General features: G+C 46.8%; 1 protein-coding gene across 9 annotated transcripts in view; it reads left to right on the forward strand.

Moving 5' to 3' along the window:
• LOC128336036 (autism susceptibility gene 2 protein-like) overlaps positions 1 to 13,668 on the forward strand; it is a 447,244-nt gene that overhangs the window by 153,603 nt on the left and 279,973 nt on the right. The gene's annotated exons all lie outside the window — the stretch shown is intronic.

Here is a 13,668-nt window from a genome sequence, read left to right on the forward strand (position 1 = left end):
CAAACATGAATCCTACCCACCCCCTTTAGGGGTGATTTGATTCAAATTCGAATTACTCGAATTGTCCAGGTTCGAGTCGAGTCGAATTCGAATCGATTTGCACATCCCTGTTCTTCGATATCATATCAGGATCCAGAGTTTCCACCAGGTCATTTCCGCCAGGTTTCCATCAGGTTATTCCGTCAAGGGGGAGTGGTTTCAAGGCCTTTCTTTGATAAGATTGGGCCCTGGCCATTGACTTTGGGCACAGAACCTTCATCTGCCTCTCTTTTTTGAAAAGTGCTTTACTGGCTGAAAAACGCCTGTTGCTGATGCTCATAAATAAGCTAGCAAAGCAAATGAACTTGTACCGTAAGTTCAGTTCTGTCTCTTCTCTTTTGTGTCGTGGAAGGAAAAAAGATTGTAATGGCTGCAGGGCCTATCTTTGCATGATGGTAATATGAGTTGAGCTTTCCCCTTCTGCATGATGCGCATTTTAATTTTAAAACAGCTTTGAGCTCTACTTCCTCAGATGAAGGAAATGAGGGTTGGTCCCTGATTATTCTCTTGCTTGGATGAAGCTGAGTGGGGCTTTTTTAACCTCAGGGGGGTTATGAGGGCCTTGGCTGTGCTGTGCTGCTGAAATGTGAGAATCCATGTTGAACAACACCATATTAAAGCTACCAAAAATCCGTTCTGTCTGTCACCTTCAACCGCATCCCCCCAGGTCAGCCTACATGAGATAGATTTTTCAAAAAGAATTTCCAAGATTCCTTTAGGGGATGGGGAATACTAGAGAAAAGTTACATATAGATAGAGGTGATTGCAAATACGATGATAGATATTGTGAAAAGGCTAGAATTAAGAATAATTACAATTTAAAAAGAAACAAGCTACAATACTAAGAAACTAAAACCACTAAGAATACTATTTCCGTAATAAAATGCACAGAAAAGATAAAAAAGGGGAGTTTAAAACAGTAATATAGCTGAAAATGATTACATATGTGGTGGAAAGCTAGAATTAAAAGTAAGAATAGTTAAAACTAAAATGGTTACCATATATTGGAGTATTACTAAAAATGGTAAAGTTACACTACATTAATCTAATAAAATATTATGCACTGCCATTGTGCAATTAGTATAATGCGAAGAGTATGAAGGCGAGTGTTATCAAGAATCGAACTGGGGAGCCCATCAGCTATCACCCTTCGCTGGATGATGGACACATTCGCATGTAACACAGAATTACGGCCCACACAGCCAATGACCACTGGAGAGCTTTCTCCCTCAACTTGAGTTAACACAGTCTGCATTTCCGCATTCAGATTTAACACAGACTGCATTCGACCTCGGGTTGAAGTGGCGGAACTCACTACAACCCGAGGGTACAAACTGCAGTTCAGAGAGTGAAACCTCAGGTTTCTCTCTGAGCGGAATCCAAGTTCCGAGGTGCTGGCCTGCATTCGGACGTAATGGTCCGGTAACCTCTGGCCCCTTTAACTCTGGCTCTGTGTTGTGTGCGAATGCAGCCGATGTCTGAACCTTTCTGTTGTTTAAAACCCAGTGCGTGGGTTTTAAATGAAATGCAGCCTCGGAAGGCTGTCAATGTGAGTGGAAGAACAGGGGTTAAGGGCTGCTTAACCATTTCCCTTCCTCCAGTTCTCCTACTCAGAATCAACCCCTTCCACTGTTAGGATGCTTTCCCACAGTCACGAGAGGAGATTTGAGATTCTGCTTGTCTTTTCAACCACTGGGAACAAAAAAGTAGCAATTGCAGGTAGGGATGTGCATGAATCGAATTTTGCAATTCAAATTGATTCAGCCCTGTTTGGGTGCCTTTTTTAAACAACCAGGGTGCCTGAATGGTTTTTAAAAGGTACCAACAATCTTTTAGAATGAGTTCAAATCGATTTGGATTTGGTTTGGTTGATTCAATTCAAGTTCAAATTGAATTTGAAACACTTGAATTGCCTAGATTCAAGTTGAATGAGTTTGAATTTGAATCGATTCGCACATCCCTAATTGCAGGGCAATTTGGAGTGGTAAGCTGGAGGAAGGGGGAAAGGGCTAAGCCAATTCTCCTCCCTTCTTCTCCCCAAACTGGCCATTACAACTACTTTTCAGTTTTTACAATTCAGAAGACTGTCCATGAGTCCTTTGCGAACCATCCAGTTGGGTGCTGAAAAACATCTCGGCTATCCTGACTCACCTGAAACCCAAGTCACATATCTTGGTCAGATGTTTTGGGGGCTACTAAGCAGTTTTGCTTCAACCATTATTTTTTTTGGATCAGCATCACTGCCGCCCTGTATGACGCCTTGCAAATGTTTTGACTCTGCCATTTTCATATTCGCCAAAACCCTTGCGCTGGAAAGAGGGCTTCAATTATGCTTGCCAAGTGGTTGGGTGTTTTTTAACGTAACACAATTTTGGTGTAAAGAAGAATGTTGGTGTGTCTCCTTGGCTTACATGGAGCAAATGTCTACCAGATGTGCTGTGCAAAAGCAGAGTGTGTGTGTGTGTGTGTGTGTGTGTGTACCTCTGTGTAAGGGGGGGAAATGTACCCAAATGCTGCATACCGTCTGATCAGTGTTGTGGATAAATTCTCTTGATGTTGAAACATAAAAACATATGACCGTCCACTACCCAAAACACCCAGCAGTATAGCTCTGTCAGTAAAGTGTTTGTGTGTGTGTGTGTGTGTGTGTGTGTGTGTGTGTGTGTGTGTGTACGCATGCATGCTGAGTTATGAATCGAGGTTCCTTGGTCCCCTCTCACTTCTGGCATAAACTCCATAGTCTTATTTTATTTTATTTTATTTTATTTTTAAATTTATATACAGCCTTTCATTAAAACAATCCCAAGGCGGTTTACAGCAAAAACAAACAAACCTCGGCAAGCTTCTCAGCCTCAGTCCTTTCCATCTGCAAATATAGAATGGCCATACTCACCTGCCTGGCAGAGTTTTTGTCTTGATTATACAAAGAGAATACATGTTTAGGTTTTTGATTGTTCAAAGCACGTGGCACATGCTAAGTATGATTACTATGTGATTCTCTATCTCCCTCCCTCCCTCCCTCCCATCTCTGTCCCTCCCTCCCTCCCATAACAATCTGTATCTTCCTTCCTGGCATATCTGTCTGCCTTGGAAGTGGAAAGCATACTACTACTACAAACCTACCGCTACTATTATTTATATCTCGCTTTCCCACCCAACGTTTCCCACGCTGTTTATACTGAAAAAGAGGGGGGGAAAGAAATCAGAAGAGCCACCATTCCTTATGGATTTCATCCACACCCATTTGGGACCAGATGATATGCTCACCTGGATCCCTTCCCATGTGCCTGGCGGGGAACAAGACAGCCCCTCTCTTCCTCTCTCACCCAGTATCGCAGTCCCAGTGGTGGGTGTGCCTGGTGAACCAGCCGCTTGCCAGTCTATCTGCCTGTCTGCCTACCTATCAAATCAGCCATGGCCACCAGCCTGCCATTCACATAAACCCCACGCTTGCCAGCAGGACCCACTGCAGCTTGCGGCGTCAATCAGACACCTCCAGAAATTCCGGCTTGGTTTGCCTGAGCTGTTGAAAATCTAGTTAGACCATCTCCCCACTTCTCACTTGGCCCGCTGACAGCCAACGCTTCTTCCGTCAACAGACATCCTTCTGTCTTCAGCTGCTGGGGAAAATAAACTTTTTTGTAAGCATCCTGGGTGCCGACTATGCCCCCTGTTCTCTCCAAGCAAGATGAGGTGTCAATCCGTGCATCTGTCACGAAATCTACAGGCAACGCAAGCTGTCTGTAACAGACGCGCTGTGTGCTAACAACGTGTGGCAGCCTTTTCTTCATTCCCTGCGCTGCCGTTCAGGAAGTGTGGGCCACTTTGAGCGTGCACATGCACACCCCATCCACTCTCTTCCTCCTCCGCTGCTGATTTGACATCTTGGCTGGCTCCCCGGAGCTAGTGATAGAGGGGCAACTCTAGAGCAGGGGTGTCCAACCTGTGGACCTCCAGATGTTGCTGAATTACAACTCCCATCATCCTGAGCCACAATGTATTGATCTGCTACCCTCGAATCTGGGTCAATTTGATGCAAATTTGATTTGATTTGATTTGGATTTGAATAGTTTTGGCCTAATTTTTAAAGCCTAGAAGGCACCAAAGCAGGTTGGGTAGCAAGGCCCTGAGGGTGCCAACTGACACCCAGCCCCCAAAGGAATCAGGCAAAGGGGTGAATTTTTCAAGGAATGTTTGTGTTGTGGATTCTTGGTTGTGAAATGAGTTATTTCACAACCGAGAATCCACTCATAAAAATTCCTTCCAATTCACCCCTGGCAGTGATGGCAGAAGCTGGAAGGGGAGAAGAGTTCTGTGTGGCATCGTTGAGGTTCTCTTTCACTTTGCTTGCATAACTGATCTTCAGAACGATTTTGGCGCTGCTGTTATGGAGGTTGCTGGAACAAAATGGAGGCTCTATGGTGTATGCCCATCTTGGTTATGCCTTTCAGCCAATGGGTTTGGCTGAGGCAGGAGGAGATTTTTTCCGGAAACTATTTATATACTGCTTTTCAACAAAAGTTTCCCAAAGCGAAAATAAAAGGGCTCCCAATCTAAAAAAGAAACATAAGAGAGACACCAGCGACAGCCACTGGAGGGATGCTGTGCTGGGGATGGATCGGGCCAGTTACTCTCCCCCTGCTCAATAAAGAGAATTACCACTAAAAAGTAGGGGTGTGCAAACAGGTTCGATGTCGGTCAATTCAACAGCCCAGTTCAACAGCCTGATGTTGAGCTGAACACTCCCCGGTTCGGTAAGGCACTGGAATGAGCCTGCCCCACCCCCGGCCGTTCGAGTCTTTTTGTGAACGATTTAATTTTTTTTAAGTACTTACCCCCTCCAGGGGGCTTCTCTGAGGCCGTGGGGGGTGGGGTCTGTGGAGGTTCCCCCTCCCCCACTGGGCTCCATTATGCTGCAAATCATGACCCGCGCATGCATACTGGGCATGCACAGTGGCCTCCAAAATGGCCACTGCAACAGGGGTGAGGTCTGGAACAGGACTGCCCGAATGGGACGATTTGCAGCATAAAGGAGGCCAGCAGGGGGAGGGGAAACCTCCACAGACCATCACCTCTGCAGCCTTGGAGAAGCCCACCCGAAGGGATAAGTACTATTTAAAAAAAAATCATTTGTGAACACACACACACACACACCCTGAAACGAAACGAACCAGGTGGAGAGTTGTTGGGGTGCCAGACCAAACTGGCCCAGTCCGGTTCGGTCCCAGTTTGGACTAGAACTGAACTGGGCCAGCCGGTATTGCACACACCCCTACTAAAAAGGTGCCTCTTTGCTCAGTTAGCAGGGGATTGAATGCCTCTGCTTGGAGGAGGGAGTGGTTTGAGTTGTTTAGCCATGTGCTGAACAGCTCCCAAAACAAGATGCCTCTCCGATTCCCAGCGGAGGAATGCTCTAATTTGCACCCAATGTGGCAACTCTAGGAGGCAGACGGTGCAAGAACGCTCCCTCGGGGTAGCAGCTCCTCAGCTGCAGACAGAAAGACGGACCGGAAAGACGACGAGTTCAACAGCTGTTTTCACGGTTGCGGCATGCCGCTGGGATGCCGTGTGGTGTGCCGTTGCATGACATTCCCGAAAGCCGTCCCCGGAGAGCAAAGGAAGAGACAGCTGTGTTAAGGCAGCAACCTTAGGAAGAGCCACTGTCTTTCTAAAGCTGCAGGGCAGGAAATCTGCCTCTTTTTCTCCCCAAGGAGAAGGCCAAATGGTGGAACCCTTGGACTGGGGAATCCCTTGTCTGAAACTCTGGAGAGCGGTTGCCAGGCAGAGTAGACAACACCGAGCTAGAGGGAGGAAGGCAGTGAAAGGGTCTGCTCACCTGCAAAGCATGCTGCCCGTCCTGCTGCTCACCCCCCCCCCCCAGCGCAACCCATAGCTAAAGCACGCACACTCCTCCCTCCTTTAACAAGCCACCCATTCAGCAGCTCAGTGCTGGCCTCTGCACATGCTTTGTGGGTAAGCAGACCCTTTCTCTCGCTGCCGCCCCCCCCGGTGCCCCAACTCTGGGAGCCAGGGTCCCCCAACTCTGTACTTGAAAAGGGTAATCCTCACCAGATTCCCCTTTACAAGTATTAACCGCCAAACCACCGAACCAGTTCGGTCAAATGTACCAGATCAGCCAGTCGGTTCTCTGAGGCTGTTAAATGAGACATCTGGGAGTTGGCTGTGTGGGGAGGGGAAGAGAGAGAGAGAGAGTTGCTGTTTTAGCACCACGTCACATTTTCCTCCCATCCGCGATAACAGTAAACAAGACATATTGGTATTGTAGATAGGTAGAGACATTTCACTTATCTCCGGTGCTTGACTCAGGAAGCTAAACACTTAAATGTATTCTGCTCATGTGAAAACATGTATCCATTTGGTAGCAAGCATCTCTCCACAACGGCACGCTGGCGGTTTGACGTTTGGTTGTGTTGCAGTTAAGATCCTGCCGTGTGTGTTTCTCAACACGCATGCGTATGTGCGTGTTTGTGTGCGGACCAGTGCTTGTTAGCTCTCGCTTGGCACTATAAATCATTGTTAACAAATCTTAATTTAGGGAGCTTGGCTAATGGCAGAGCGCTGGTTTCACACAGTAATTAGCAGGAGTGACTCTCTCTTGCTAAGAACATCTTGTTGTTCGCTGTGGCGTCCGTTAAACTTGCCACCAGATTTGCACAAATTTGGGATTCAGGGAAATTCCAACGTCTGGAATGGTTGCCATTGGAAGCTTCTGAATTTCCAGGGTTGAGCTGAGGAAGGAAAACTCAGAGTTTGGCCACCGGGTGCTTGATATTGCAAAATATCTCCCCACTCTTTAATACTGCACATCGGACTGCAGCCTTAGAACGGTACATTATGGTAATGAATCCAGTGCACGAGTGATCAAATGTGATCCCTTGGAAGCCGGCCATTTTGAATAGATTTTTGCCTTCTTCAGTTGTGGTTAGAGTGCTGGACTGGGACCTGAGTTCAAATCCCCATTCAGCCATGGAACTCACTGGGTGACTCTGTGCCGATCAGTTCACTCTCGGCCTAACCTACCTCACAGGGTTGTTGCAAAGATAAAAATAACCATGTCTACCACTCTGGACTTCTTGGAGGAAGAGTGGAATATAAATGTGAAAACAAACAAACCTTGATGCAGCACAGCAAAAATGGGGCTCAGAAATGGCACTTCGGGGAACAACAGCGAACGGCTTCACTGAAATGTCGTCCCAGTTCATTTTCCAGCTTAAGAGCTGCTGAAAATTCAACGCTGGGCCCCCATTATCCCGTAAATACATTTTGCACAGTAAAATCTACCTCGGGGTCAATTAAATTTAATGTTTGTCAGCAACAGAGGTGCCCCAGGGCACGAGAGAGAGAGCGCGCAGAAAAAGGCCATCAAAGCTAAATAGTCTACTTGAAGGAATGATCGAGTAAGGAAGCAAAGGATACTTTCCTGAGCCCATTAACCAGAGTGATAGCCCAGGACAACCCCAGCCCTGGGTAATTAAAATGCACAGTCCATTATGCTGGCAAATAATAGGGGGTGTCCATCCCTTCTTAGGAAAGATGAGCCCATCCATTCTGAACATGGACAGGCAGTGAGCCTGGGTGGGTGTTGAACTGGGGCCTCTGTGTCTGAAAGTACCAGGTTTTCATAGACAAGCCAGGTTTTCCTGCTGGGAGGGAGGGGGTGATTTTTGATGCTTGTGCCTTCCTTCTGCCACCTGATACTTGCCTGCACAGACGGGCAGCGGCTTCTCCAAGGCTGCAGGCAGGAGTCTCTCTCAGCCCTATCTTGCAGATGCCACCAGGGAGAGAACATGGAACCTTCTTCCTGCAAACAAGCAGGTGGTCTTCCCAGAGTGGCCCCATCCCCTAAGGGGAATATCTTATAGTGCCCACACATGTCTCCCATCCAAATGCAAGCCAGGGCAGACCCTGCTTAGGCAAGGGGACAATTCACGCTTGCTGCCACAAGACCAGCTCTCCTCCCTCGACTCCTTCCTTCCTTCCTAGCCTGGCATCACACTGTCATACATGGTGGGAGGCGGCCCTGTTAGCAGATGTCAAAACCGTAGCGGTTCCAAACCCATGTTCCCGGGGGGGGGGGGGGGACACAAAACAAACCCCACCTCTCACCAGCCTCTCAGTCGGGTGTTGTTTAAACACACTCAAAAAGAACCCAAATGCCATTCTTAGCATAATCAAAGTTGATTTTTTTTTGTCAGCTCCCACTTGGAACAATTACAAGGTTTATTCAGGCAGGAGACAGCTCACGATGATCTGTCACTCGAGATCCAGTCCGTCCAGCTCGCTATACTTTCCACGCGGCCCCTTTTAATCATCATCATCATTATTATTCATTGAGCTGGAATAAATATATTCTTTGCTCATCAACTTCCACAACACAACATCTAAAGAATTATTGTTTTTGAGGTTCTTTCCCCCCCCCCACCACCACCCCCCAGCCAGCTCCCCCTCCCGCCGCCGATCCTCACCCCCCCCTTTCCTTGTGACTTCCAAAAGCAAATGTGAACGTTGAATAATAAAGATTTGCTTCATTGATTGCCAAACATACATTATGGCCTTTTTAAACCCACTTCGGGTCAAATTAGGGTGATTGCAGGCAGTTAAGCTGTCAGAGATGAAGCCTTCGTCTCGCAGAGGTCTCGATTTCAGATCATTAAAATGGAGCATTCGAAAGACCCGCTTCCCTTTGTCAAGACTGTAATGTTTTGTACAACAGTTGAACAGGGATCCCTAAAGAACAGGAAGGAAAGAAATAGGAGTGACCGGGACATAGGGAACCCTGAAACCTCCGGGGATATTCTGGGACGCTTTCTTGAATGCTCAACCTTAATCAATTCGTAAGTTTTACTTGCTGGGATTTAATTTAATTTATATATTTAGCATATTTACATAGGGATGTGCAAATCATTTTGAGGTCGATTCGAGTGATTCGGCATTGAAACGAACCTGCCCTGCCACCCAACCCGCTTTGCTGCCCCCAGCTGGTAAAAATCAAATTTGAATTGATTCGAATTTGAATCATTTTGAATTCAAATTGAATTGAATCCAAATCAATTCTACCTTGATTTGAGGGCAGCAGATTTGAGTTTGAATCAAATCAGGCTGAAATGAAATGATGTTTGTGATTCGATTCGATTCGAACTCAATTGAATTACAAAAAATCCTTTCTTGCACATCCTTATATGTATATATTGCCCAAAACTCACGTCTCTGGGCTGTTTACAATAAACACACAGACTGGAACAACTCTCTGAAGTTTGAATATGAATATGAGTACGGCAAATATTTATATACCGCTTTTCAACCAAAGTTCCCAAAGTGGTTTACAAATAAGTAAGTAAAATGGCTCCTTGTCCCCAGAGGGCTCACCATCTAAAAAAGAAACAGAAGATAGACACCAGCAACAGTCACTAGAGGGATGCTGTGCTGGGGATGGATAGGGCCAGTTGGTCTCCCCCTGTTAAATACAAGAGAATCACCACTTTCAAGAGGTGCCTCAGTTGAGGCAGGACTCTCCAAGGTTTGAGGCAGGATTAAGTCTTCTGCATGCAAAGCAGATGCTCTTCCACTGGGCCTGGGGTGCTTCTGATGAACATATGAAGCTGCCTCCTACTGAGTCAGACCCTTGGTCCATCTAGCTCTGACTGGCAGCGTCTCTCCAGGGTTTCAGGCAGAAGTCTCTCCCAGCCCTACCTGGAGATGCTCGACCTCTCTCGTTCAAGCAAAACCAAGCCCTGTTGGCTGCATTGGCATGGCCAGAACAGTCACAGTTTGAGACTTCACTGTGATCAGCAAGCCCCAAACGGTTCTACAGAACTTGTGGGAACCCAGAATTTCTGGGTAATCCTGGTTGAATTCTTGCAGTTAACCAGCATTTAACCCAGATCGCTAGCCAAGACAGGGAGCAAGGAACAGAGAGACCTGGATAATTCCTTTCACAAAGAAGGAGCTCTTTTCAGATTGTCAGGGTCCAAGATGGTAGCCCATTGAGGGGTTGATTGGTCTGGACGTTCTAGATGTGGGCAAGATGGAAGCATCTCATAATGATCAGAGTGGTGGGGAGGAGAACTGCATTGTGGGAGGGAAAAGCCAGTCCCCAACCTTCTTCCTCAGCAATTTGTGTCTGAGAGCACAATTGCTGTCTGATAAAATGTAGGACACCAGATTGAATTACTTCATTGAACGGCTGCTGTCCCGTTAATGGTAATTGCGTGGATCTAGCCGTTTTTCTTGGCACTTTCTCAGATATTTACCTCCCACTGTTTTTCAATTCAAACCTTTGATGAAAATATTCCCAGTCCTTCTTTAAAGCAGACACCCGACTGTCTTCCGTGACAAAGGCAAGGTCTCTAAATCAGTTCCTGGCAATTTGTGGCACAGTGGTCGATCGAAATCACCTTTTACCCATGTCACCGTGTCATTTCCTCAAGAAAAAGGGGACGCAAATGCCCGGCAGAGCAAGGTTTCTGGAGGGGTTGGGGTTTTGTAGGACTCAGAGAAAATGCAGGATTTTGTGCACAGTTTTCAGTGGAAGCTTAGGAACATAGGGAGCTGCCATATACTGAGTCAGACCCTTGGTCCATCTAGCTCAGTACTGTCTGCACAGATTGTCAGCAGCCTATCCAAGGTTGCAGGCAGGAATCTCTCTCAGCCCCATCTTGAAGATACTGGGGAGAGAACTATGGGAACCTATGGAATTCTCTGCCACAGGATGTGGTGACAGCCTACAACTTGGATCGCTTTAAGAGGGGTTTAGATAAATTCATGTAGGACAGGTCTGTCAGTGGCTACTAGTCTGAGGGCTAGAGGCCACCTCCAGCTTCAGAGGCTGGAAGCCTCTACATACCAGTTGCAGGGGAGTAACAGCAGAAGAGAGGGCATGCTTCCGCTCTTGCCTGTGGGCTTAGGAACATAGGAAGCTGCCATATACTGAGTCAGACCATTGGTCTGTCTAGCTCAGTATTGTCTTCACAGACTGGCAGCAGTTTCTCCAAGGTTGCAGCCAGGCAGAGATCTCTCTCAGCCCTATCTTGGAGATGCTGCTAGGGAACTTGGAACCTAGATACTCTTCCCAGAGTGGTTTCATCCCCTAAGGGGAATCTCTTCCAGTGCTCACACGTCAAGTCTCCCATTCATAGACAACCCGGGCAGATCCTGCTTAGCTAAGGGGACAAGTCATGCTGGCTACCACAAGCGCAGCTCCCCTCTTTTCAGGGCACGGGGCCAGGCTGTTTGAAATCTGAAGCAGTCCCCTCCTGCATGAACAAGCCAGGCCAGTAGCTCTCTCAGTATTATTATTGTTGTTTATTTATTTATTGCATTTTTTATACCACCCCTCCCAATTTGGCCCAGGGCGGTTTGGCCCAGTAGGATTTGATCCTGACCTTCCTCGGCGATCTCTCCTCCTTGGCTGCCACCAGTAACCACCCAGAAGGGAAGGAGTCGGTGTCTGGCAAACAAAGGGATTTATTTGCTGCGTGTTAAACGTTTCACTGAAGAATGACAAAATTCCCTCTTTAGCCAGTTTTGGATGAAGAATGCGGTTCTTGAGCTGCCTCAAAACCTGGAGATTCCTGCCTCCAATCTTCGAGAGTTGCTGCCAGTCAGTGTAGACAATGGGGAGCTAGACGGATCAAAGCTCTGACCAATGCTATGGTGCTGGATGGACCCATAGTCTGACTCTCCTTCTTTTCTCTGTTGCTTCAGATGGCAAGGACACGGAAGCAGATGCAGGCATTTCCCAGCTTTAAAAGCTGGGTAGCAATGGAACTGTCTGCCTCATGAGATATTGAGCTGTCCTTTACAGGAGGTTTTCAAATGGCAGATGGGTGGCCATCTGTCAAGGATGCTGTAGAATCCAAGGGTGAAAGTTGTGCTATGCAAGGACAAGGCCGTGGAACAGAATCAGGAATATTAACGGTTTATTGAAATAGGTGTTCTGTACAGAGAGGCAAGTGCAGACTGCTTTTTCAGGGCTCTTGCTGCTGGCTGTTTGTTAGCCCCGCCTCTACTCCAGGACTGGAATGCAAGTAGCTAAAGCCCCATTCAAAAGCTGGCCTGGATCAAGGAATGGATTAACCAAACACCCCACAGATGTGTAGAAGCCCGAGGAAAGGGTTGTGGTCTGCCAGGACAAGGCAGTGGAACAGAATCAGGAATATTAACTGTTTATTGAAAATAGGTATTATTTACAGAGAGGCAAGTGCAAACTGCTTTTTCCAGGGCTCTTGCTGCTGGCTGTTTGTTAGCCCCACCTTCACTCCAGGCTGGAATCCAAGTAACTAAAGCCCCATTCAAAAGCTGGCCTGGACCCAGGAATGGGTTAACCCCCAACGCCACCACCGCAGCAGGTTGGATGAGAAGACCTCAGAGGTCCCTTCCAACTCCAATCATGTGTTCAGCTTAGACTAGGCCTATTTAGGTTCAGCAGCGTTGTGGCCCCAGAAGCCTTTGCGGTTCAGACTAAGAGGTCTGACTCTCCTCTTCCCTCCTCCCCAGCCTTCCATGCCTGGCTTCTGCATCAAAGTCATGGAAAAGGAAACCGGAAAGTCTTTGCTATGACTGACACTCACAGCCTTACAGCAGAGCGGGAACTTAATGAAAACCAAGCACTGAAGCTTTGGCTTTAGGGATATGTAAGAAGATGAATCGCTCTATAGTGCATTAAAAACGCCGCCAAGCAAATCCGTGGTTCTTTCCCGAGCTGTACACTGGCAGTGTCAGGGATTTGAGGTATCACCATCGGCAAATCAGGCTGTCTCTGGCAGATCTGTGAGACCAGTTTATTTTGGTCCGTAGTAGGAACATAGGAAGCAGCCTCACATGGAGTCACTGCGTAGCTCAGGATTGTCTACCCAGACTGGCAGCGGCTTCTCCAAGGTTTCAGGCAGGAGTCTCTCTCAGTCCTCTCTTGGAGATGCTGCCAGGGATTGAAACTGGGACTTCTGCAAAGCAGATGTTTTATCACTGATGCTTTATGGCCCTATCCACTAAGGACAATATATTATAGCAAACAGCACTCACATGTAGTCATGTGATTTGTCTGGATTCGTCCAGATTCAAACCGAGCCAGGCAAATGGCTGCCTGGCACACCTCAACTTCATAGTTACTTTTGGTGGAGTCTCAATTTAAAACAAAACTGTTGTTATCATTATTGTCATTAGCAATGTCTTCACTAGACAAAGCGATTACTGTATTTACTCGAATAGAAGATGACCCTGAATTTAAGATGACCCCCTTAAAATTATGGGTTAAATATAGATTATACTGTTTACCCCAAAGAGGTAAATAAATAATAAATAAAAAGAGGCCCTGAATTTAAGATGCCCCCCAAGTTCTAACATGAAGGCATATTCCCCTGTTAACGGAAGTGGTGATTCTTTTATATTTAGCAGGGGGAGAGCAACTGGCCTTAGCCAGCCCCAGCACAGCATCCCTCCAATGGCTGCTGTTAGTGTCTTTCTTATGTTTCATTTAGATTGTGAGCCCTTTGGGGACAGGGGGGCATTTTATTTATGTATTTTTCTTTGTAAACTGCTTTGTGAACTTTGGTTGAAGAGTGGTATATAAATTTCTGTAGTAGTAATTAGAAAACAACTAGTCTTGAGGTA

This window comes from Hemicordylus capensis, chromosome 12, assembly GCF_027244095.1.
Source record: "Hemicordylus capensis ecotype Gifberg chromosome 12, rHemCap1.1.pri, whole genome shotgun sequence".
In the NCBI taxonomy this organism is placed as follows: Eukaryota; Metazoa; Chordata; class Lepidosauria; order Squamata; family Cordylidae; genus Hemicordylus; species Hemicordylus capensis.